The 26,297-nt window shown below is 39.9% G+C and overlaps 1 protein-coding gene across 5 annotated transcripts in view; it reads left to right on the plus strand.

The window, feature by feature from the left end:
- Positions 1 to 26,297, plus strand: part of ngfb (nerve growth factor b (beta polypeptide)) — a 61,693-nt gene that overhangs the window by 27,079 nt on the left and 8,317 nt on the right. The window contains exons 1-2 of one of the 5 annotated variants that reach the window (XM_079683728.1): positions 3,571 to 3,625; positions 21,864 to 21,994. The gene's annotated coding sequence lies outside the window, so the exon portion shown is untranslated. Of the gene's footprint in view, positions 1 to 3,570; positions 3,626 to 4,808; positions 4,950 to 21,860; positions 21,995 to 26,297 lie in introns of those variants that run through there. The other 4 variants (XM_079683724.1, XM_079683726.1, XM_079683727.1 and 1 more) reach the window with 4 other exon arrangements.

The raw sequence follows: 26,297 nt of genomic DNA on the forward strand, positions 1-26,297 counted from the left end.
TGTTTCCTTCAGGCAACCTGTGTGGTAATGATACATCACATAAAGTCTGTTCACATCTGAACTCTGGAAACATTGATCAAATGTCACCGAAAAAAACCATTTGAGACTTTAGTTTTTTCCTCAGTTGAGCTTTTTCCCGGCAATCCATCCTCCTTCATTAAGTTTTTTCCAGGACATGTCTAAAGATGTCCGAAATCTGTGATAAACAGCAGATGAGGTCTGGTCTGGCCTGAGTGACTAAATGGGCTCCTGCAAATGAGTTTTACAGGAGATCAGCGGGAGGGCCAGGCGCTTCAAATCCCCAAAGCCCTTCAGTGCCAAAGCAGGAAGAAGCCACTAATGTTACTTGTCTGTCATGTCTGGTCTTTTAGATTCACTAAAGAGGGGTCTAAATGTAACTGTAATGTTAGAGAAATAATTTAGTCTAATCCTTTTAGCATTTAGCATGTAGCATTGAGCTACAACTAGCTGAAAAATTATCAGCAAAATCAGAGAGCACCTTTTTAAACATGGCTACCCTTAAAATGACCTACATGCCATTAAGGGTCAGAGCAATAATCAACGCCAGAGTGTAACCTTGTGTAATATGGTAAGAAGATTTTGCTTCCACATGGTCTTCTAAGGTTCCAGATGTGTGAGGCTGCTAGTGACATAAATACGAACACACTGAAGCCCTTATTTGAAATAAAACTCAACCATTATTTCATTTATGAGGAAAGGAGGGACTCAACAGGATGAGAGGGACAAGGATCCATCAGACCCTCTCACAGCCAAATATGTACTTTTTCCACACCTGGATTAGTTTATCCTGTCTCGCCTCTAAGATCAAATCTCCTTTTGAAACATTAGCACCATACACTCACACAACCTCTCAGTGTTTCATATACCAACACAGTAACTATATCCTGTGTTGGAGTCGGTGTCGTCAATTACGTCAGCGTCGAAAAAGTTGAACACTTTCACCAATTTACCATCTGGGGGGAAGACAAGCACCTGCAATAACTCTGAGGAGAATTGTCAATTAATTAAATACTTTTTAATTATTTTCGGGTGATAGGAAAAACATTATATTCCAGTTCAGCATCACTGACTACAATATCAGCCAAATGAGTACACTCATGGACAGGGGCGCCGTAAGGGGGTGAAAAGTTAGGACGATTCTAAGGGCCCGTGACTGACAGGGGCCCGTAACATTTTTAGAACATGAAGAAAAAATGTTTAAGTAACCTTTCATCAATCATCAACAATTAACATTAATATAACGTTAAATTGATAATGTACTCAATAAACTTACGAATCATTTAACTTTTTTTCTTCCAAAAGTTAATTATCCAAAGCCTCTGTACACCCCCCTACATTTATATGTAACGGTTTGGTCCTGCCTCCAAACACTGTGCGGCACCGCACTTTCTGGCAGAGAGTGAGAGCATGTGAGGAGGTATGCTAGTATTTACGTGTGTACGATGTCTCAACGACTAACAAAGTCAGGCTTTCAAAAAAGAAATGAAAGGAGAGAAAGACAAGAGAGAGGGACTAAAGGGTGACAGCATGTCACCCAATTTTTCAAAAGAAAAGGTGGGTGTGGTGGTCCATGAGTGGTGGAAATTAGTCTGTTAGCTAAGCTTAGTCCATTGTAAATAATCATTGTAATGTTTTGCTGACATTAAGTAGCCTACTGTTAATATCTTCACAGAAAATGCTGAGGATTTTAATTTCACTCCTCTTTTAGCTGACATTTAATAAATGCAGGTACATTTTTAGCAGCTATTCATACTAAATCAGTTGTCCCTCCCCCTGGTGCCAGGACCAACAGATCCATCTCTAGGCTCAGCAGCCCCCCCATAAGGCTGTGCAGTCTTGCCATGCTGTCCATTGAAAGCCAGTTGGCTAGAAAGCTGGACTTCAAGGACTTGATCAGTGACTTTGCATGTAAGAAGTTTAGGCGCTGGGCTCTTGGTGAGTAAGGCTGAGCAAGGGCTCGTAATAACTGTTAAAGGGCAAGGCTATGGTAACGATATTGGATCACTACACACAAGATGCATGACGAGAAAAAGACTGAGAACAGGTAACAGGCTCTGATTTAGCACCACCATCAGGCCTTTTGACTTCCATTTTCGTTTTGTTGTCCATTTACACTTTAATACCCTCTTATTTTGTAGTTGGTATGTATATTTAATAAAAAAATCTGCTTCTTATGTTGTTTTTTTTGTTATAGCATTTTATAAATGATATTGGTGTTAATGTTCACTTTATTTTAATTTTAAGAGGTCATGTATATTTAAGTTATATTTATTTTGATTTATGAATGTTCCATTCAAAAATGTTATTAAAAAGGCATGTACACCATAAAAGATGACTATTGAGATCTATTGTCAGGAATGTTAGTGTTATATCAAATAGTGAATTCTACTGCAGCAGAATGTTGCAGTAGAATTTGCAGTCTGCAGTGTTATATGTTCACCGCTCAGTGTCAGTAAATATTGTGCGGTTAGTATTGGACTACAAGATAGATTCGAGCCTGTACAGGTAGAGTTATTTAAAGCATAAATGAGTGGGTTGGGTTCTGGAGGTGTGGTTACAGCAATTGTGCTTGGTTGGCGCGGCCTGTGCCTGGTGGTGGGACCCAATGTGATATCTTTTCATGGGGCCCAAAATCCCTGGCGGCACCCCTGCTCATGGAAAACCTTGGAAAGTTTCTGATCTGTGTAATAGTGCTCATAGAAGCTGATCTCATAAACATCTGTCTCTGTGAAACATCTGCTGCTGCTTTTGACAAGAGGATATCCACATCAAAATGGCTAAACACAGGAGATAACAATACTTTCCGAGACATTTTTAAGCTTTTCTGAGATTTCTACTTTGTGTTACATAATCAGAAAATGGGTCCTTTATAGATCCCTTGTGGAGCTTAAAGAACCGGATAATAAAGTAAAAGCAATAACTGTAATAAATTGGAAATAAATATAATGAATAAGTCACAGTTGCACACCTCTGCCAACCAGTCAAGTTTACATCCACGTCTGTCCATTACTTATGATTTATTCTACTAAATATTTGAGTGAAAGTTTCATAATAAGCACATTTTATTCTTAACTCATTGAAGTCATTTTTTCTGAGGTCACAGTGACCTTTTAAGATTAAATTGTCATTTGAATATTGTTTGAGATATTTGACTCGGGAGTGATTTAAAGAGCAACTTACAGGTTAAAGACACCTGTGAATAAATGTGTAGGAAAATGATGAATACACTAGATTTTCAAAAAAAAAATACAGAAATATACACTACAGTGACATCTAGCATCGTTTTTGTAAGAAATGTTCACTTCCGCATAAAAAAGCCTCGGCACGTGGGTGGCCTCCCGCGTGTGACGTAACATGGGGGATACAAGGGGGAGAGCGGCCGGTGTAACGTATTAATAAACATGGATCCCAATGCTAGTTTCGACACAGAAGAAGTTGAACATGAATATTCGAATGCATTTGATGGACCACAACCTTATAATTATGAGCCTGCTAGGCATCCAACAGACCAGGAGCAGCCTAGGATTAGAAGAAATAACGGCCATCGGAGAGAAATTGAGCTGTGGTGTGAGGAGAACAAGTGGAGAACTGGGCAGCTATCTTGGTGAGTGACCGGCGTTAGCTACAGCATGTTAGCTAACGTCACATCACAACATTGTGAAGTTAGCTATCATATATCAGGCTATAACTAAAGTAGTATTGATAATATAGTAACGTTGCTGGCAGGACTGTTGATACTGATCCATAACAGAAACTAATGCGCAAGTATCAGCCGTATCTTGCGTTACCTAATGCAACTCCACACTACGGTGCTGTGTACCGGAGGAGAGACGCGAGATACGGCTGATACTTGACGATCTGGCGGAGAAAGGTTGTGGAGCCTCCGTTGATATGCCGTTGTAAATGGCTTGATGGAAAGCAGGTGTGTAGTCGGGGAGGGTGCCCAGCTGATTGCAGCAGGTGAGTGGAGGTTGAGCCGGGAGCCAGGAGTGACAACCACCACGCACACACAAACAACACAGACAGGGGGAAACAAACAAACACAAAGGAGACGGCTGGAGCAGTACAGCCACCACAGCGTTACCTAATGCAACTCCACACTATGTCTTACGGTGCCGTGTACCGGAGGGGAGAGAGAGGGAGCAGCGAAGGGGGGGGAGAGAGAAGTAATACGGTTTCCTGATAAAGCTGTGGAGAGTATGTGCTGCAGGGAGGTGGATGCACAACGCACCCAGGAACGAAATTCTAGCTCCGGTCCTTTTTACTGTGGACTCGATGTCCTGACAGGCTGGTATTTGTGCAACCTGCACAAACACAATACTGCACCATGATTACAAATGGTGAAATATAATGTAAAACTACCGAAAAATACCAGCTCACTAAAACACAACCGCTCAACTCAACGCAACTACTAACTATACCCGCGGTCAGAGAGCGGAGATGTTTACCCTTTGTGATGTAATATGACGCGTTTGACGTATGACCTTAAAAAAAAGCAGTTTTTAAGAGCAGAGCTCAAAATTGCTCCTTTCCCTCTGAATTCCTGCCCTTATGTCTCGTAAAACATATCAAATCCTACATTCACTTTTTTAATTGTAATTTTCAAGCAAGTTTAAGCATAAATGTAGAAAAAAAACAACCTGCAAGATGCTCTTTAAGTCCCTTGTTGGTGGCCCCCAGTGGGCGGGCTCTAGGACCTGGGGCTTTCTGCAGGCAGTCGGAGCCTGCACTCTCTGGGACGCTTCTCACTTACTTTTAGAACAATTTTCAAACAAGTGCAAGACTCAGAAAGGACTGTTGGAGATAATTGACGAAGAATCTGTCCTTCCGCTCCCTGGCATCTTGTGAAATTGGACACAAACTGGGATATATTTCAGTGATCCTCAGGAGTCTAACATCAGTGGAGAGAAGAGAGAGCTTCTGCAGAGGTAGAGGACTAATTTACCTTCAATGCATGCATCTACAGAAACGTACTACCCTATATACTACAAAGCAACAAAATATGTTAGCATGATTTGCATTAGATTAAAAAGTAGACTATTATACAGACAATTGAAAGGAATTGTATTTATATTATTATTATTATGTATTATATTTTTGGATGTGAAGCTTTCATGTTAAAGTAAAACCCTTGTGAAGGTAAACTCTACATGCACCACTTGGACACTTTTTCTGTTATGTTTTAGGATAGTAAACCTGCTGAGGAACTATCTGAAATACTGTGTTCTTTTACATCTAAAGAGGGTTTAAGGTTGGAGATCAGACCCAACAGGGAGCTGATCATCTCCTCCATCCCCTCAGAAACTGTTCAAGCTTGGCCTCTGGCTCATCAGGTTACAATAGCAGCGATCAAATCTGCACTCGTCTCCTTGGGCTGATATTCTAAAAGCATTCCTGCACAGTTTTTGTATTTGTATGGCATGTTGGGTTGGAAACAAGGAACTATAGCTGCAGGGTAGTTTTGTGTGCAGCAGACTTAAAACAAATTATTGCATTCTTGACATAATAGCTGGTGATTATACTCGAGAAGACTTGCTATGCTATTTTGACGAGTACTTTTTTATACTGTACATTTGCCATTATGCAGAATTTTAACACACCTTAAATATATGTATTTTGGATAGGTATGATTATGTTTTCATGAACTCATTTGCACTCTGGAGGAAAATCACTAGATGTTTGCAGTGTTTAACAGTTTCCAAGTTCAAAGGAAGCCTTTACGCTGCATAGTAAATATGGGAACAGAGCAACTCATTTATAAACTAAACCATATGGCTGTTATCAACAGGCAGGAATAACAAACTGAACGATCAATAGGGAGGCTTCTCTGGCTCCAACAAAAGAGGCAGTGGTCAGTTTACAGCGACAAAGAGAGTGATGAAGTCAGAGTGATGAAATCAGAGGGGGGAGCTGAAGGTAGGATGATGGGCTCAGAGCTTAATTAATAAAAGGTCATAAGAAAAATATTATTTATCTCTGAATGGGTTATTTCTAGTTCATTTTTAAATCCGTCCTCATTGGATTCATTTCAAGACCAATTGTCATCTAGACTTTCGAGGAATCTTTGAACTTGCGGTTACTTTTTCTGTGGTTGGTGCTCATGCTGCCTTCAAAGTGAACTTGCTGTTTTTTCTGCTTTCTAATAAAAGTGAAAAGTATACACAAAAGCTTACTTCGAATGTTGCCCCCTTGCTCCACTTTATTTAAATAAATAAATCATAAATGCATGAAGCCAGTATGTACGAGATGCCAGGTGATGTCAGATGATATCCACAACACTATGCCAAGTATGTGAATTTGAAAATATATGTTTTTTATCTGCTGTATATTTCACTACATGTTTGATTTATGGATCATGACTCCCCTGGAGCACATGTACATGCATGCTTCTGAGTGTCATGACTATGATTTATGCTGATTGCTGAACATTGAGTAATAAAATACCTCTTAAACTAAGGTGGTTATTAAGTTGATATGACTTTGGAAGGTGTTCCCGCCATGCATCCTTATCTGACATGTCTACTAAATCTTAAAGACAAATATACTCTGTTGAGGAATTTCATTGATTCTTCGTATAGGTACACATCTCCTTTGTCTTTTAAATGAAATGATACATTGTTTAGTCCTTAACGAATACAAAGAGGGAGACTATCAAACACAATTTTCCCTAGCCAACACTTTAAAAAACAATTCATGGGGTTAGTAAATTCCACTTTAAAAAAAAATACTTTTTCAACATAGAACATTTAGTTTTTTACCTCAACTTGTAAAATGAGCTTACAACTCATTTTAATAAATCGGTCAAACTGAAAAAGAAAAAAAAAATGCTTTACTTACAAATGTAGTGATTTTGAAAAAACATTTCTGCGCTCGCTCAATTATAGGGATATATTAAGTTAGAGTAACTCATATCTATTGAGTTTCAACGGTATAGTTTCAAAACCGAACACACGCCCGGACTTTGCAACCGCATGTTGAGTTGGAGCAATCTGCGTTCATCCTTGAAGCAAAACACTTGGTAGCAGTGGAACAACAGGATTTTAACCTAATAATCTATCAAGTTACCTGGTAAGTAGCCATTTTTGTTCAGCTTAATTTACAACAGCTGTTTACTGCATAACACAGTGTAACACAAGCTGTAAGGTATCATCAGCTACTTGTTTTAAGCTACTGTAGCATGCATAGCATACTGATTAGCTAGCTGTTTGTATCCTCCTGTAGCCTATGCTTTGTTTCACAGTTGCAGTCAAAGTTCATTATTTGTAATACAGTATGTATATATATATATATATATATATTTTCTTGTCAGAATTAACGTTACATTTGATAAAAACTCAATAAAATAAATATGAACAGCAACTGACAATGCCCGGTACGTTCAGTTTTTGCAAACAAGCCTTTGTTTTTCTTTCTCAACATTAAAATGTTCTCCTTTTAAGGATGATTTGGTGGAAAGAATAAAAGAGGTTGTTATACGATGCTTCGTGGTGTGTCTTCGTGAAAAGGAGGATCTCTTCAAGGAAAACTTAAGTAAGTAAAGACGATGCTTAAATCATACTGTAACTTTTGTTAACCTGAAACACAATGCAATGTTTTCAAATCTGATTGCACCAAAAACACTGAAATGTATTTTGTAATCTACTTATTCCAGGATGGTGAAGTGGAAGTTAGCAATGAGATGCTGAAGACTGTCTTGACCAGGGCTGCAGATGCAAGAATAGTGATTTGAAGGAACAGAAGTCCTTCAGGTCTCGGATGTGACAAGAGCCTGTGCGATGCTAATAGGGCTAATATGCACTTAACCTATACCCAAAAGAGTTAAAAACGTTGGAAGCAGGTTCATGCGTTTATTTACATTTTTGTATTTACTTTTATTTCATATTCGAGAACATTTGTTATAAAAAGGTAATTGTGTAACAAACATTTTAAAATAAACTGTTAACAAGTGGAACTTCAATGTGTATGTTATTTTTGACTAAAATAAATTAGTATCTAATACTCAAACAAATTAAGGTAACAATTTTTGAGTAGTATGAACTTAAATAAATAAATGACAACAGCTTAAATTAAACAAAATGCAATTTAATATCACTCCATCTTTACGATTCAAATTAAGTTGGTTCAACCTAATTTAGTTTTTAAAGGTGAAAGCAATTATGTTTGTCGTACTGAACTAATTGAGTTAATCAGATTATCAATGGGTACTCGGATTAACTTGATAATCTATTAAATTGGAAATACTTAAAAAGATCAACGCAAATTGTTACCTCAATTTATTTAAGTAGAGCCGCGGCGTATTTTTTTTAGAGTGAAAGTTCAAGTGGTCAAAATGCTTCTTCGTCAAACCAACGGGTCTTTATCCAAAGATTATTCATTTACAATGAAAAAAAAAAAGAACATTGTCAAATGTAACAAGCTGAAACTAGAGAATGTCTAAGTAATAATTAATATAACAAATAAAACCTTTTTTCAAAAGTTCTTTCCTAAGTTTATGCCAACTTCCTAGTTAAAAAATATTCAACTTTTCCTTCTTCGTGTCCTTCCAATATTTTGGATACAAGAGAAATTTTTATATAGAGATAAGTGAAGTTTTCCAATGGGAATATGACTGCTAGTTCTGGTCCAACACAAAATGAACTTCTCTTTTTGGCTGCAATATAATTGAATTACAGACGACATATTGCACCATTATTTAGATCTGTTCTTATTTAAAAGTGTTTTCCCATTTTCATGAAGACAATGTGATGCATTTTATGTATTCAGTAGTGGACTCACTCTGAAGGGTGTTATCATGTAAAATAGAAAAAGAACAGAACGCCACATTTTTACCCTCTGGTATGCAAAGCAACAATTTACTACAGTGGAGATTTTCTGCAGACAAGCATTCCTCATCGCTGAACAATCTGTTCCACAGGTGGATGCACAGGGCAGGCTGGACTCTGGTTACAGATGCTGTACGGGCCATCTGAGCAGAACCATGGTGTTACAGCTTTCTGCCTAAACACAAACCTGTTCCTGCAGAGACACATCCGACTGCTTTTCTTTCCATTGATCTGAGAATTTGCTTTCTTAAAGATGTAATGTAATTAGCCCTTTCTTGCGAGGTTTCTCTTTTATTAGAGATATAACTACTTTTTTAAAGCGATATATTTACTGTTTCACTTTCTTTCTTTTTTTTTAATACAGACCTCAATACAAATGGGTTTTTACCAGTACAGTATCTTGTTTTCTTGCACCTGTTAGTTGTATTTATTTTCCATTCCTAACCTGGTGACCATACTCAACATTTGCTCAGCACCACTATAGTGGTGCTGAGCAAATGTTGTATACAATAAAAGCTTTTATATCACCGGCTTCAAACTAAACACACAAGACGAAGAGTTAGTGCAAATTGGGAAGTTATGACAACCTCAATTTGACTCTGATGTGTTTTGTAATGGAGTTAACTTTTCCTCTTCCAGTCAACGCGAGAATTATATTGGACGTGTGGACGAGGGAATATAGGGTGTCAAAGTTCAATTAAGTTCATATTTCAATGTTGGCAGCAAAACCATGGCTGAAATTCAGCTGCTGGCCAGTATGGCCGTAAGGCTCCTATATCAGGGATTTACAACTTTGTTAGCGTAAATATATCCCACTCCCTGTCACTCCTGAGGTTACACGGCAGCTAATAAATATTGATGAAGGCAAACACTCTTTTTCCTGACAGAGTTTTTGGTGAGCAGCTGAGGAGTACAGCGGCATAAATATTTATGTGAAGAATGAGTGAAAAAATAAATCATTTCAGGTTAAACCCAACTGCATTTCATTGTGCAACCAATAATAAGAATTCAACTTTGAACCCCATTCAAATCAATCAATGTTTAATTCAAACGATGAATCATTTGATAAATGTTTTCCTCTCCTGTCTCCCAATAGAGCAGGGCTTTAAATGCCATAATTACAGAGGGCTTGTATTATTCCTCCCTTCACCAGCATCAAACCCGATTAGCCAGCCGTCATATATAATTCCATCAGCATCTATCCTTCTGTGCAGACATGTCCCATCATCTCCTGCGGCCTCGGGCAAGGTTCAAGGACTATGGTACCCATTTACAACGCATGAAAAGAAAGCTACTGTACAAAAATCTATAGCTGAAAAACAACTCTTAATAACTCGGGAGGATCATCTCTCTGGGACCACAGATGACAGTTAGAATATCCGTCCATGTTTAAAATGTTTCCTGGCGTAACTCAAAAGAGCTGATTAAAAATAACATAAACTGTGTAAATGTGAGTATCTGTGGGGATAGAAATGACATACAACTGTGCCTATGGTTGAGTTGCATTTACAGTACTCTCCCATGAAGTGCCTTGAGAGCGGGAGTCGCTCATCATTTGAGAGTGTGTGTTACAATTAGGCCACACACACACACACACACACACACACACACACACACACACACACACACACACACACACACACACACACACACACACACACATACACACCGTGAATCACAACCGTCATCCAGCACGCCAACTACAACTTGACCCTGTAACCCCCTGTTATTATGAGATGGGAAACTTACAGAAAAAATAGCTAATGTTTATTTGATTGTTAAATAAGTGTTCCCAAAAAAGGATGTAATTTCCTCATAAGACTAGATTATAATAACAATTTTGTAAAAGGAAACTTCTTTTTGATTTGAGCCTCTAAGAACAAATAAGGTTAAAGCACAGACCAATGAGAGTTACAGGATACAAACAGTCAAATGTACTTGAAAGAGAAAATGTCAATCAAAGCACCACATATGCATTTCTACTGCTGCTTCTTTGGTTTCCCCTTATTTACCTGCCATAACAGCAGAGGGAAATTTATTTGAAGAAGGTGTAACCATAATATGGGGTTACGGAAAATTACAGTAAGGGAAACAAAAGATTCAGCAAAAAGGAGCCACAAAGGTGTCAGCGTATATGTGAGAAGCCGTTTAATTGGTCATAAAAGGTGCAGATGGATCACACGCTCAGTGAACCCAGACTTTAAACAATCAATTTGGAAAGAGTTTTCCACAAAATGTCAAAGCAAGGATGGAAACAAATGCCAGAGAGGGAAATGGGAAAGATCTTTTGACCAGCTTCAGAATTTCTACTCGAAGGAGAAGGTCCAAAGCCAAAATGTGGTACTTTTAACTTATAGTACTGTGTACTTTTCATAAAAAAACGTAACATACGCCTCTTAGTACAATAGTATTTTGTTTTATAATGACAAAAAGAGAAGATCACATCTTAATATTTTACAAAAGACAGCTGGATTGTTCTAATACCCAGAATATTTTGTGGATAATGTTTTCAAACCAACATGCTTTGCTAGTTTGAACTGTTGCTCTTCAGAAGAACTGCTGACAGACACAAACAGCAACAAACAAGAAGGTGTCAACATGAGTCTTCTCCTGCAGTTCCACAGCTAAAGAGAACTGTGTGAAAAATAAATGTTTTTCAGCAAAAACCCAGAAGTGTCAAAAGATGTGTCTGGCACCACATTTTTAAAGGATCTGCATGATTTGTTTTAATATGACGGCAATGAGATTTAACATTAGCCAAGTGTTGACACTGGAGGATTTAAAGGTCTAGCCAAATCATTTCCTAATCAGAGCAGCTATCGTGTCCAAGCGTTGATTGCCATATCTGATCTGGCGTCATTATGTCCTCCTTGGCCATAATCCTGTAACAAAAACTAAAATCAATGCTAGGAGAACTTGAGCACCAGGTCACTGAGGCGGTTCAACCCGTAACCGAGCCAAATTCACAAGTAGATCATATTATTAATATCATCTCAAGCGACGGAGCTCTGCCAAAGTTTGATCATAAACTTCCGCTGCATTGTTCAACAACACTCACGATGACCCCTCGCATCATTTTTGTCATTGATTTTATTGAACTCATGTGGAGCGTGTGGAGCGGAGCCTGTTTACTGACGCTGTGTATAGAGACTGGGGTCAGCTGTGTTTCGTCAGTACAGTGAGACCAAACACAGCCATCACTGAGTAACAAAAATGTTCTCATTAAATCTGCCGTTTTCATGTGGGTTTTTCAGTCATCGGCAGCGATTGTTACTCACGTTGTTGGGTTTGGGCACCGTAAAGAAAACCACTTAACGACGCATTCTGTTTTCACTTATATTTAACGTCATGAACAGATTTTGTGCATGCAAAGTGATGTATAAACTGAATAGTCAACAAGAAGCAGGTCCTCTTGTGGGAACAGCTTAGAAATACTAAATGAAAGCAACATTATTATTCCTGCAGATTGTGTATCCTATGGCAGAAACATAAACAGTAGGACTGTATTGTCATCCAGATGTTGTTCTCTCTGGTGCATCACTTAAAGCTTTAGATTAAAAGTGTTTGCTGGCCCTTCCTGATCCGGCTCTTTGGCTTCACTCCGTTCGGTCTCAGTCCGGACCTGATGTTATCTTCAGGTCTCAGCGCCAGGCAAACTTTCACACATCTGCCTTAAATCACAACCGACTGCCAGCAGAGGCCCCATTTCTCAACCGCGGGTCATACTTCGTTTGAAACGGTTTCCCACATACTTGTCTGATAACAGTGAAACAGAAAATTGCCTCAACGAGATGCAACAGGACTGCATTCTGGGGGAAAAAAGGAAATGATGGGCTTCAATTGCATGCTATTATACCGCTTAACATGTTTCCTTTGACTAGTTGCCAAAGGACAAAATAAGACATTTCACTTCACTAAAACTAAAGGACAAGCTGAGGCAGGTCGGCTTTAAAAACGTAAACGTGTTGCAATGTTCACATTTGTGTTTAAGCACACGTATAGTGTGAGGTAAGAAAGTTGTTGTGATGCAATGAAATAGTCTATGGATAAAACATTGGGCTTTAAAAGTGTGTTTTTATTCATTTCATCCAAAGAAAATAAACACTCGTCAAATAAGTCTGAAGCTCTTATTTGAAAACAGCAAATAATTCATCTTAATAAGGAGGATCTAATGTTCACTGGGGACCACCAAAATGGATGTTGACTGACATTTATCGACCTCACCCTGAAACTAAAACTGCAGTCTGTTTATAAATTCCCTCAACGATTCATTTGATCTTCTTTCGCCTATACGTTTCCCAGTATCTTCTGGGTAAAATATCCTTTTTTACAGATAAAGCTTAACCAACAGTTATGTTTCATTGACCCATTGCCATTATCTTTAACTCAAATGAATGTGTTACTGTGTTGAACACACTGACAGCTATCACTTCCTGCCGCTGTGTTGACGTGCTTGAGTCTTTCTCAAAGAGACTTTGAATCCACCGAGGGCCGACTGATGCAAGATCTGCATTCAGAAAGAAAAACGGTTCACCATACAGCCAAGGGGAATATTATTTAAGAGAACAAGGACGGAAACTCATTCACCTTTTGGTGCTAAACCACGGATGACAAGTCTTTCAGCAAATGTGGATTGTATTCACTCCTTCCTCTACTGAAAGCAGAACATAGCTTTGTCTATCTTTCTAATAACACTGCCCTCTTCTCTTTCCATGCCTCTTTACGTCGCCTGTTTTCGACTCATACAGAAATTAGCCTCAGGAAGAAATATACTCCACGGTTGCCATTGCAGCAACATTATGGTCTATTTACCTTGGACTTTAAAATCACTTCAAGTAACGACACTTGCTGCCTGTCCCTGTGTTTCTATAAAATCACCACAGAGCTGCGTGCATGGTTAATTTATGGATTCAAATGCGTCAATTAAGATTTGAAGAAGTACACACTAGACATAGCAGAGGTTGAAAGTTAAAGCAACTAAAGTATAATTATAGTGGCACGCACGCAGCAAAACAGTGACAGATAGCAATTAAGTCATAAAGAGGACAAATATTTAAAAGTTTCAAGCTTCTTTTCACATATGATTGGCAGGGAGTGCAAACATTTGAAATGACTTATCCTCACGTCAAGAGGATTTCCAAAACGTTGTTGAAATTCAGATGAAGACTAAAAAAGGCACACACACATAAAATGATGCCAAGTTTAATTTAGGATTGCAGGGGAAAAAGTCACATGATATTCAATATTGTTGACATTATTGAAAATAGCAGTTCTGTATAAAAAATGTTTTCTTCAATATCTTCATCAAAGAAATTGGCACCCAATTACCATTTTTCCAAGCTAATTTAAACTGCATTTCTCAATAGCAATTTACTAAATGTATTTCACATAGATTAGATCTTAAATATAATGGAAGATGTTTACAGTAGCAATTACGGTTAAACATGTTTGCATAACGGACTCGTACATTATATTCCTTGAAATCAAAAATGATAAGTTTATAATCACGATGTTGTGCGCAGTTTTGGTTTTATTTGAACAGATTAAATAATTGTCAAAAGTTGGATTATTGTTTGGAATCAAAGTTATGGATTTTTTATTTCCACTAAGTTGCAGTTTTTAAAATGATACTCATTTGAACGTACATTTTTGGTTAAAGCCTGAACACTTCACCACATTTGTTATCAGACTAACATGCAAGACTGTTTTGGAAGCAAAGAAAAAACACTTTACACATTATTTTCTATTATTATCGTTTTAAAAACGTTAGTATTTGTATATTTTACTATGGATGTCATTCCAGGAAACCCTGCGTTTGAGGGCTTGAATTCAGCACAAAGCTTTGCAGTTTTGCATGAATGACCGCAGCAGTGTAATGAGCAGCCTGTCACTCAAAGCCCATTGGTGGCTTTCAGATAAAGTCACCTGCACCTCCCTTCCTCTCTGAACGGGAGCCTGCACCGGGGGGGTCGGGTTTCCTGCAGGACTGTGTGACTTTTACCATAAGAATGAAGCCACTGCCATGTTCTTTTTCAGAGGGAGGTGGATTGTTCTAGTCTGCAGACTGGATTGTGTGGCTGCTTGTCAGTCATCCCAGACGGGCTCATTAAAACGACTCCATTAGAGTTAATGAGATGTAGGGCAGCGGCTGTGGGTGGCCTCTTTATTCAGGGCTAACAGACCACATAATTGATTTGGTTAATTCACAACGAACCTTAAGAAGCCTGGAACTATTCTAAAACAAGAAATGTTAACATAATAATCACACTCCATGAGAAAACACGACTTTAGAACAACAGGCTCAGCAGAATCGGGAGGGTGGTGAAAACAACAAACTGCCTCCTGCAGGATTGTACAGGTGGATGCTGGGGTGAAGCAGCTGAAGCTGAAATAACAGCATAACAACTGAAGCAACAGCAAAAGAGTCACAGTAGAGTTTGCACATGAGCAGCAGCACACTAAAGCTACCATCACAGAAAAAGAGAGTAGAAGAGCAGGGAAGGATGGCATATAAAGACCACAATATTGCAAAGTTGGGTTACAACTTGTGTTTTTATTGCATTGATAATCTCCCAATTATTTATTCTATTTAAGATTCAAATATCAGACCATACTGTATGCACAAAAACTACAGCATAGTTTCTGCAATTAAAATCTCAAGTCTAAAGCAACATGTAATATTCCCAACATGGAAGAAAAGGCATAAATTGGTGCAATAAATATAGTGGTGGAAATAAGTTACAGGAATAAGATAAAATACATATATCTCACATAAAATAAGGCAAACAGAGTGTAAAATTAAACAATGTACATTTACAAATATACTATAGTTCTATGTACTGTAGGTGTGTCCATGGTTCATTTAAACATTGCTGATTAAAATTCCCAAGAGTAGAGGCTATTTTTTTTTTTTTAACTGTGCTAAACACAAATACAATCAGTTTACAAGTAGAAAACAAATTCATATTTAAGATTCCGGGACCAGGGAAAATGTGGACTTTGAGGTTAAGAATTCAATTGATACATTAATAATCAGAATTTCATTTTCTGTAAAGTGTTTATGATCGATCAGTGTGTTGCAGTGTTTTCATGTGCAATTGAAAACTGGATTTATTATGTGAAGACAGAGTTAGGAGGAGATATTTAGTGTCTAAGTTCTGATGTAATCACTAGCAACAAACATATGCCAAACCTAGCATAGCAGAGCAGAACTAATGCTCAGCTCTATCCCAGAACCTGTTGGATACAGAAGCAGACTTTTATGAGAAAGTTATATGAACTCTATTGGACGATTCGGGGAACTCAAACTAAGAGGGGATTGGACCTTTTAGTGAGCTCCTTCCACATTAGGGCCAGGCCTCAGCCATTGCCCATAAAAACAGCAACACCTCCAACTAATCCAGAAATATAGGTGGATTTAAAACCCTAAAACGTTGCCGTAGCAAAGACAGCCTAATAGCACCCATGGCTGCAGGTATTGTGCATGCTACTGAGTGGCATGGCTTACTGGGCCACTTAAATGCAACAGAGCATCATTAATGTAATTATTTGCACCTGTGTTTTTTTTTTAATGGTTCAAATGTGTGCTGTTTAAAAGGGTACATTGACCAGATGCATAACAGCAGAGTTAAGGCACTAAACTACGCTGCAAAATAGGAGAAATGATGTGAAGAATATTATGGAAGATGTCACAGCATGTTACTTAGCTTGAAGAAGAAGCGATGATCCTCAACAGTTGAGATGAGGTCCAGAATGTTTGTTTCCCATACCTGAAATCACGTTTAAGCAGGGGTGGTTCTAGGGCAGTGCCCCCCTAACACTGACTTTGGACCCCCTGTGGCCCTGAAAATGAAAAAGAAAAGAAAAAAAAGTTTATGATTAAACGATTTCATGGCTGACGGAATAGGTGGAACTAACGCTATTTGTCATTCTAGTCGGACCCATTACAGCGTAAAAACTGTAACTATAAGTATCTGAAATAAATATGTGTCCTGAAACAAATACCAATTACTGTATTGCATTGTTTTCTTATTTCTTACGTCAAATTGGTCTAGAACCGCCACTGCGTTTAAAGACGACAGTTGATGAGAGTTGAGTCCCTGAATGCAACACAAACGAGTATATCCTCTCAAAGTGAAACGGCATGGACTAGCTTATGTTATGAAATGCTCATAAGACGTAATTTGTCGTTTTTAATGTTAAATGATTAAATATTGAGCAGCTGGGAGAGTGACAGTTCAAATAAACCGCCCTTGCTTGATAGTGGTGCGTTCAAAGTAAAGTTGTAAATTATGTAAACCATAGCTAACTATGACCAAAGGGCTCTCTTATAACTTCACAATGCTGCATTGTATATGGCTACCAGTTTGTTTGTTTCTGATTGACTTTTGTCAGTTTAGTAGCTTCAGCAGATAGTTTAGTTTAAGGATAAAACACATGAGACTGTAGTAGGCTCTAGAAACAATTTGATGTTAATGTAACAAAGCAAAGTCAACCCTTGATACTGTTTACAGTCTGTGGCTGAAACTAAAAGGCTTACATTTACTTAAGTATTGTGCCTAAGTACAAATGTATGGGACTTGTACTTAACTGAAGTGGAAATACTTCATGTAACCCTGTATTTCTTATATACTACATCTCAGTGGCAATATATTTCTTTCGACTCCACTAGGCCTATATTTGTTTGACAGCTTTAGTTACTTTTCAATATACAATTTTCATAACCTTTCTGTGCAGTGAACGTCACATATTTCCAGCCCATTCATTTCGCATGTGAATGTCTTTGACTAATTAAAGGATTAAGTTTTCCTTTGTAACTTGAAAAACATCTTCTTATAATTGAACTAGACAGACACTTTCTTAAAAAAAAAAAACATAGTTGATTTTTTAGAGAAACATGGTTCTAACAAGAGAACAACATTTGATGATGATACTCTGGAAATGTAACTCCTCATCCTGCACAACCTTGAATATCCACAGCAGTAAAATGCACCATGCACATTTATGCAGCATTCATATTTATCCAAAACATATCATTTATCATATTTGATGAATAGATAAAACTAAATTGATGCCACACATCATACATGTTGACCTAAAAAACATAAATATAATTTATATTTTGTGCATTATTTAAAATATTAAATAAATAAAAAGGTCCATTATAGCCTACACAATAAATAAACAATTACCACAGTGTATTATGACACAGTCACAAATAGAGGGAGGATATGAGCATGAATAATAACACAGATAAACCACACTTGACGAATTTGTGTGAAGCACTTGCAGCAGCCAATAGAAAACACAGCTTTTTGCAGTATTACTCAACTTTTTGCCCAATTAAAAGTTGAGAGCACAACTGCAGAACAGTCCTGCGGGTTTTAATGAGGTTTTATTATTACTCCATAAGGAACTTTTCATTGTTGTTTTAGCACATTTCCCACAATATTATCATTTGCACATTGTGCTGCAAAAACCCTGTCCAAAATCATCCAAAAGCTGTTTCATCGGGTTAGGGCGTGCAACATCCTTCACTGTAGCATCACCGTTATCTGAGTGAGCAAAATGTTTCCTATGTGCAGGTTGTTCTGCTGCAGCCCATCTGCTTCAAGGCTCAATGCAATGTGAGAATGACAGGCGTTTTCAGGAAGCAAAAGTCAAACCTAAACAAACTTTACACAGAGCGGCCAATCAGGCTCCACCGATTGAAAATCAGCTCAAATATTGAAGGTCAAACTTTTGAGGAACTCTTTGAATCAGCTTACCATAATAACATATTGAGGCTGGCCAATAACATCGTCTCTGACCCTGACCGTGTCCTGAACAGTGAATATGAATTGTAACCATCTAATCTGAGATAGGTAGCAACAAATGTATAAAGTTAGACTCAAATACTCTCTTGTGAACCAGTCAATCCTAATTTTAAATACCGAGTTAATCCCAGGTCAGATGTACGTTAAAGGATCTTAAAAATATTGTCTTCAGTCAATATAATTTATGTAAATGTCTGTTTCCTTTCCTTCATATTTGTCCTTGTGGCTGTTGCAAATGGATCTTGTGTGATGCAATAACAATTCCAGACTTGATCTAACAATATAGTATTATCCTGTTGTACTGTAAGGTGTGCAACATCCTTCCCTGTAGCATCACCGTTATCTGAGAGAGCAACATTTTTCCTGTGTGCAGTCATCAGGTAGTTCTGCTGCAGCCCATCTGCTTCAAGGCTCAATGCGATGTGAGATGCCCCAGTGCACACTAATGTTGTACAGCAGCGTTATGTGGATAGTTGTAGCCCACCTAGTAGCTTGAATGAATGTTGCTATTCTCCTTCACGGCAAGACCAGACTGCTGACTGCATGTTCCTTAACCACAGAGCAACAGCTGTGTGTCGACGGCCAAAATCTGAGCTTCAAATTACTGGGACATTTGTTTTCTGTTAACATGATTGCTCTTTTGCATGATACATGAAATAATAGTGTTGCAGATTTTAAATAACATGAGGCATTTATTCGCATCTTGTAATTTTCAGAAAACTCATTATACTCTTTGCACAAATGACACATTATACATGACAAGAGAGATTTTCTCTGCTGCTGTAATACAGTTAATTTAAGAGGAATTCTCTCGCATTTCATATTAAATCTCAAATAGTTTGATGGCTCAGCTTGTAGCATTACTTTGCATGTTAAGTATTCTAATTCACTGAACTTTTAATCAACTAAATAAATATAGATATTATTTAGGGGTCTGTATTATGGTGCATACATTCAATGCGTTCGTAGGTCATGATTTACCTTGCATCTTATCGTGCAAAAGATAAGGTGAGATTGCCCCGAAAAAAATTATCTTGCACTCTACAAACCTTAGTTCTTCAATAAATTCAAATGGGAAGCAATCAAACTTTTTATTTGTCTTTTAATTAAATTCTAAGCAACACTTACTGACACTGACGTCTTAGAGTTTAGAGATTTTTTTTCAGCTCATGCCAAAGAGGCAACTCCAAAAAGAGTGTTTTGAAGTGAGGCTAGTAATCTAATTAAAAAAGGGAGAGGAACATTTGTGAAGGGCAACGATCGTCCACAAACATGAGACAAACAAACAAAGAACAATATCCTATTGAAATGAGAGAAGAAGTCTACAGACATTTGTTTAGATCATTTCAATTGAAAAAACATGTAATATTTGGGTACCATTTATTCAGGAATATGTTTGTTGTTAATTTTAATCTTGTGGTTATGTTTTTCCATGTTGTAAACATCTTTAACTTTCTCCCTTCATTGTGGACTGTGAGGCGCTGCAGCCTCAGCCAGGAGACTGTGATCCAGCCCAGATCACTGTTAAGACCTCAGTTATAGACAACCTTACAGTGCCTCTGACCTCACATGTCAGTTCATCAATGCATCTCCATGACTACTGAAAACCTCTGGAGAAACATACTTCTTTTTTTACATGAAACTGTTGTATTCTGTTTTTTGTTTTTTTCAGTTTTAATCACCATGTCTGTCTTGTGCATTTAAACATACATTATTAGGGTTAGTGTTGGATAATGAACCTGGGAGGAGGCTTCTTGTGAAGGTCAGATTTAACACCTACAGCAGTTGGGTAGTCCAGCAGTTCATTGATTTGCACTATGAGGGACAATTAGTTACACAATTTGAGAGAGTAGACAGAGTCATAGGAACAATGTGTCTCCTTTGTTAAACAGCCCACGACTGAAAAGTCACAGATTAAAACGCCATGACAGCCAGAGAGCACCGTTGTCGTGGGGCTGTAAAGCGAGAACACTTCCTGTGCTGGCATACATTCTTTAGTTAGAGGAGTAAACTTCAATATTTACAGGCCTTTTACTGCTGTTTAGGAATAGCTTACATTCCTGTCATTTTGCAAGCGAACTGTTTTTCTAACTTCTTCAGCCATGCTTAAAAGGTAGCTACTTGCAAAGCTATCCTCAATTTAAAGAATATACAATTATGTTTTCCTGGCTTTTGTTTCTGTTTGTGTCCGGTGATTGACACGAAGTAAGTTTGAACATAACACACTCAGACTGCTGACACTTAACTCAAGCACACTTAGGCTCGATGACACAAAGATAAAAACGAAATGACAAAACATAATTAAGGCTTCTGGTTTTCAGTGATGGATTATCTTTGGTGAACGGTGTCTGTGTTTCATCACTGCAAACATCTTCATCAAAGCACTCTGGATGTAGGAAATCATGCTTGATGGAAAACAGACTAAAAACAGCAATATCAATATTTAAAAAATGTTATGCCGTGTTGACAGCTCATCTGGTTTGTATATGAGGCTTCATAAACAGAATGATCTGGATTCTTCTTTTTTCCTAAGAAATATTTGCTCATTAAATATGTTTCAATACATCTCGTGTTCAAACAAACCTTTCAAAAACAAATGGGTTAGAGAATGCTGATAGAATTTACAGCAGTAATATAAAATACCCTAAATAAAATACTCAGATCCCTTGCTCCAGTAAAAGTAATATTACATTACAAGTAAACGTCCTGAATCGAAAATGTTACAGAAGTCAAAGTAAAGAGTATTATTAGCAAAATGTATCTAAAAGTATCAAAAAGTCAATATGCAGAATGGCTCTTTTCACATTACCCAAATTATTTTTAAACATTGGGTAAATTAGTGTTAAAGTACTGTACAAAAAAAATGTATAACATACAAATGTATTGTATGTACATAAAATAATTTAGTGGAGTAAAACAAAATAGTTATTTGCTTCCAAATTGTAGCATAAAATAGAAACACTTAAGTAAAGTACAAGTATGTCAAAATAGTACTTGAATAAATGTACTTTGTTACATTCCACCGTTGCATGTTACCACTTTTTACATTATGCAGGCCTTCTTTATTTCGGTATGTTCAGTATGTGAGGATCTGGTGAGCGGGAATAACATATTAACTTTGTTTCCAGTATGGTCCTCACAAAGTATGTGTTTACAGTGGGTTTATGAGCCGGGCGAGACACTTTCCCTGCTTGTCTCTCAGCAGGGTGCGGAGCGGTGTGGAGCTGGATGGGGGCCACAGCCGGGCCTGATGCAGGAGCCCAGAACACAGCGAGCCCTGATCACGTCCTCTAGAGACCACCGAGGTGCTACAGTTCACGTGGAGACACTGAGAAGGTACAGGATAGTAATCTGCAACACAATGAAGCACACAAAACTAGAAGAGACCCCATATCAGTTGATGCAACAGCTTGTGTCACAAACACAACATCCAGCAAACTGCGTGGTCCCTTCATCAAGTGTGTCAAAAAAAAAGTACTTTGCCTACTCTGAGACTGGTTTTTAGTAAATGCAGTAGATATTAATCTCACATTTCATTCTTTAAAAGGATCATCATTTTACACATCCTTATGAACGTTTAACCCTTTTTTCAAACTGGTTGTGTGACATATTTTTTTTATCTCCAGGGAAGCAATTAAAAACAATACATTGATAAAACATAAAGGTAGGGATAAAATAATAGGAAGTTGGCAGCAATTAAAACAAGCAGGAAACGGAGTAAAAATAAGAAAAACAAGTTCAGAGACCTCCATAGCTCTCTCAAAGTGACTGATGTGAACATGTATGGTTTTATTTGACTTATATCTCTATCTTAAGTATAACATCTCAACTTTAAGCAGGTTAATATACAGTATATGGGCGTTCAACTATATCGTCTTCACTGGGTATTCTATGGGCTCAGAACAGTCTCATAATACACACATGCACACAGAAGGATTCACACTTGTATTTCATGATCCGCAAAAGGATTCACACTTGTATTTCATGATCCACACTTGTGTTTTTCAATGCACACTCAAATGTGTTCCGTTTCATATACATGTAAATAAAAACCAAATACAGAAAAAAGTTTTACATGTATGTATTTTTGATCCACACATATTTGTTTTCCGTTTAAAACCGCTGCACCTACAAACACAAACCGCTTGCTGTACATTCGTGTGTGGGTTTTTTGAGACTCCCCTGACAGTCAGCGGATTCGTACTTGTAATTTTTTCTATCTATAGCCAATCAGATGTCTCCTCAATTCTAAGCCAATCACATGAGCGCGCCCCCACGAGGGTAGATGTCTTGCGTTCATGACGTAGTGCTTCATGTACGCATTTTGCGCAGTCCGGAGCTGACAGGTCCATGGAGCCTGCCTGCAGGCGCTCATCTCAGGACACCTCCACTCTCAGGACATTGTCACTTTCCGAACAGGAAATGCACGCAAATACAAGCCTTTATATTATTAAGGTACAGCGCCACTTTCCGAACTATTGATGAATGCTTGTGTGTACACAAAAACGGCAGGCAAAACCGATTTAAATGTGTGCTTCCTGTACAGCTGCTTTATCAGGGTTGCCAACTTTGGGTACCTGGCTGGAGTGAGATTTTGATATCATGGGTTTACTTAGACATATGCGCACGAAATGACTGCTATCGTGTCAGCAGCGGGACCTTAGCATATATATAGGATATATATACGATATATACAAATACACAATATTAGACACAGACTATAAAGGGCAGACAGTTTCATTCACTAATGAAAGTCAAACACATGTTTGTTTCAGCAAATTTGCCGAGCTCCGCTACAACTACGGGTAGCGATGAGAAGTGAGGCAGGGACGAGCTCTGCCTCTCGTAAGCCCACAGTAACTTGCTGGAGCGCGAGCACTAATTTAACGCGGGCACTTATTTTGTGAGCGCGCTCAAGCCAGTTACTGTGGGGTGAGGTGAGGCACAGATGAGCTCATCCTCACCTCAGAATGTGTCACCCCACAGAAACTGCCTGGAAAGAGGGCCCTAACCGCATGCCTATTACCATCTCACTGTAGGTCACCAATGTAATGTTTGTAGATCCCTTTATTACATTTATCCTCGCCATCCATAGTCTCTAAATAACTTATTTAACGTATATATTGTAGTGCCGGTAAGAAGGAGTCGGAGGCGGAGTATTTAGAAGGGATTTCCACTCTTTATTTTCCATCAAGCAATAGTAGTATCAGACATGTACTCAGTGAGGAGAGTCAAGTTAGAGTGCGTTGCTAGCTCTAGCTTGGCAACCTATATCTCCGGTGTTACGCTGAAAACCAGGTCTGTGTACGAACTGTGACCCAAAAGTGAATTATGGTTAACTAGAGTCACCACACAAGCCCCCCCAGAATTCACAGATAAACAAAGTCCGTGCGGCGGGGAGGAACAACACGCTCCTCCTTAGGCGCGGTCCTCAGGCCCAACATCACCCAGGGCAGCTTGTCGACCCAGTTACTGTCCGTAAGGCCGGCCTTGAGCGCCGCCTTCATGGAGCGATGGAAGCGCTCACAGAGTTCGTTAGCCTGGGGGTGGTAAGCGGTAGTCCTGTGCAGTTTGACCCCCAAACTGTCTGCAACAGAGCCCCAGAGCCCCGAAGTGAACTGTGAGCCCCTGTCCGAGGAAATGTCTGACGGGGTGCCAAAACGACACACCCACGTCGCGATAAAAGCCCTAGCCACGTCAGCGGCTGAAGTCGACACAAGAGGAACCGCCTCCGGCCAACGGGTCGTCCTATCCACCATGGTGAGGAGGTAAGAAAAACCCTGAGAGGAGGGCAACGGACCTACCAGGTCGATGTTAACATGATCAAACCTCCTCTCTGGCACTAGGAACCGCTCCAAAGGGGCCTTCGTGTGGCGGTGCACCTTAGCACGTTGACAAACCACGCACCCCCCAGCCCAAACTCTTACATCCTTTTTCAGCCCACGCCAGACAAACTTCGCGGCCACCAAGCGCACCGAAGGTTTAACGCCAGGATGAGACAAGCCGTGCACCGCCTCGAAAACAGGACTCCTCCAGTTGGCGGGGACGACCGGTCGTGACAGGCCCGTAGAGACGTCGCACAGAAGGGTGATGCCCGCGTCGTCGAACACCACGTCCTCCAGGCGCAGCCCAGCGCTCTCTGTCTTCAGACTCTGGACTCCGGAGTCGGTGACCTGGTCCGCCGCCATACGAGCATAATCCAGGCCCAGCTGGACGGCTCCGATGACGACCCTGGAGAGGCAATCGGCAACCAAGTTCGACTTGCCAGCCACGTGTTTAATGTCTGTGGTAAACTCCGAAATGTAGGAGAGCTGCCGCTGCTGACGTGCCGACCAAGGCTCCGCCACCTTTGACATGGCGAAGGTGAGCGGTTTGTGGTATACAAACGCTGTGAACTCACGGCCTTCCAACAAAAAACGGAAGTGCCGCACAGCCAAATAAAGACCCAGGAGCTCCTGGTCAAAAGCCCAGTACTTGCGTTCCCTCGGCGTCAGCTGCCTGCTGAAAAAGGCGAGCGGTTGCCAAGCTCCGTCCAGCCACTGTTCGTGCACCGCGCTGGCTGCGTAGTCCGAAGCATCCGTAGTGATGGAGATGGGAGCCTTGGATGAAGGGTGTGCCAGCAAAGCCGCTTGAGCCAGCGTGGTCTTAACTTCAGTGAAAGCGACTTCCGCCTCTGATGCCCAGTCGATCGCCTGAACGGGGGTCTTGCCTTTCAGAGCCTCATACAATGGCCGCATGATGTGGGCGGCCCGGGGGATGAAACGGTGGTAGAAAGTCACCATCCCCAGGAACTCACGCAGTGACCGGGCTGTAAGCGGGCGAGGAAAAGCCGCAACAGCCTCCACCTTCGCCGGCAGGGGTGTTGCACCGTCCCTGGTGACGCGGTGCCCGAGGAAGTTAATGTCCGACACCCCGAACTGGCACTTTGCAGGGTTGATGATCAATCCATGTTCGCTGAGCCGCGTGAACAGGGCCCGGAGGTGAGACAGGTGCTCCTCCACTGAAACGCTGGCGACGAGGATGTCGTCCAGGTACAAGAACACGAACGGCAGGTCCCGCAGCACCGAATCCATCAGGCGCTGGAACGTCGGGGCGGCATTCTTGAGCCCAAAAGGCATCCGCAGGATGAAAAGTCCTGTATGTGCAGCACCGGGTAGCGGTCAGGTGTAGTGGCATCGTTGAGTCGGCGGTAATCCCCGCACGGGCGGAAACCGCCGTTCGGCTTGGGCACGACTTGCAGAGGAGAGGCCCAAGGGCTGTTGGAGCGGCAGACGATGCCCAGGCGTTCCATGGTTGCGAACTCCGCCCTCGCTACTGTTAGCTTAGAAGGGTTCAACCTTCGGGCCCCGGCGTAGACTGGAGGCCCCTCGGTGGTGACCTGGTGCTCCACGCCATGTTTGGTGGTGAGCACGGAGAAAGTGGGCAGCGACAGATCAGGAAACTCGGCCAAAAGTCTGAGAAAAATGTCCTCCCCCGACAACGAGCCCGACGGCCCGTCGTACACTGCGCTGCCGAGTGTGCACACGAGAGAAGAAAACGTTAAGGCATCCACTAAACGTTTATTTTTAATGTCCACCAACAGCCCATGAGCACACAAAAAGTCCGCCCCAAGAAGAGGAAAAGAAATGTCCGCTGTTAC

This window comes from Notothenia rossii (genome assembly GCF_949606895.1).
Source record: "Notothenia rossii genome assembly, chromosome: 5".
Lineage (NCBI taxonomy): Eukaryota > Metazoa > Chordata > Actinopteri > Perciformes > Nototheniidae > Notothenia > Notothenia rossii.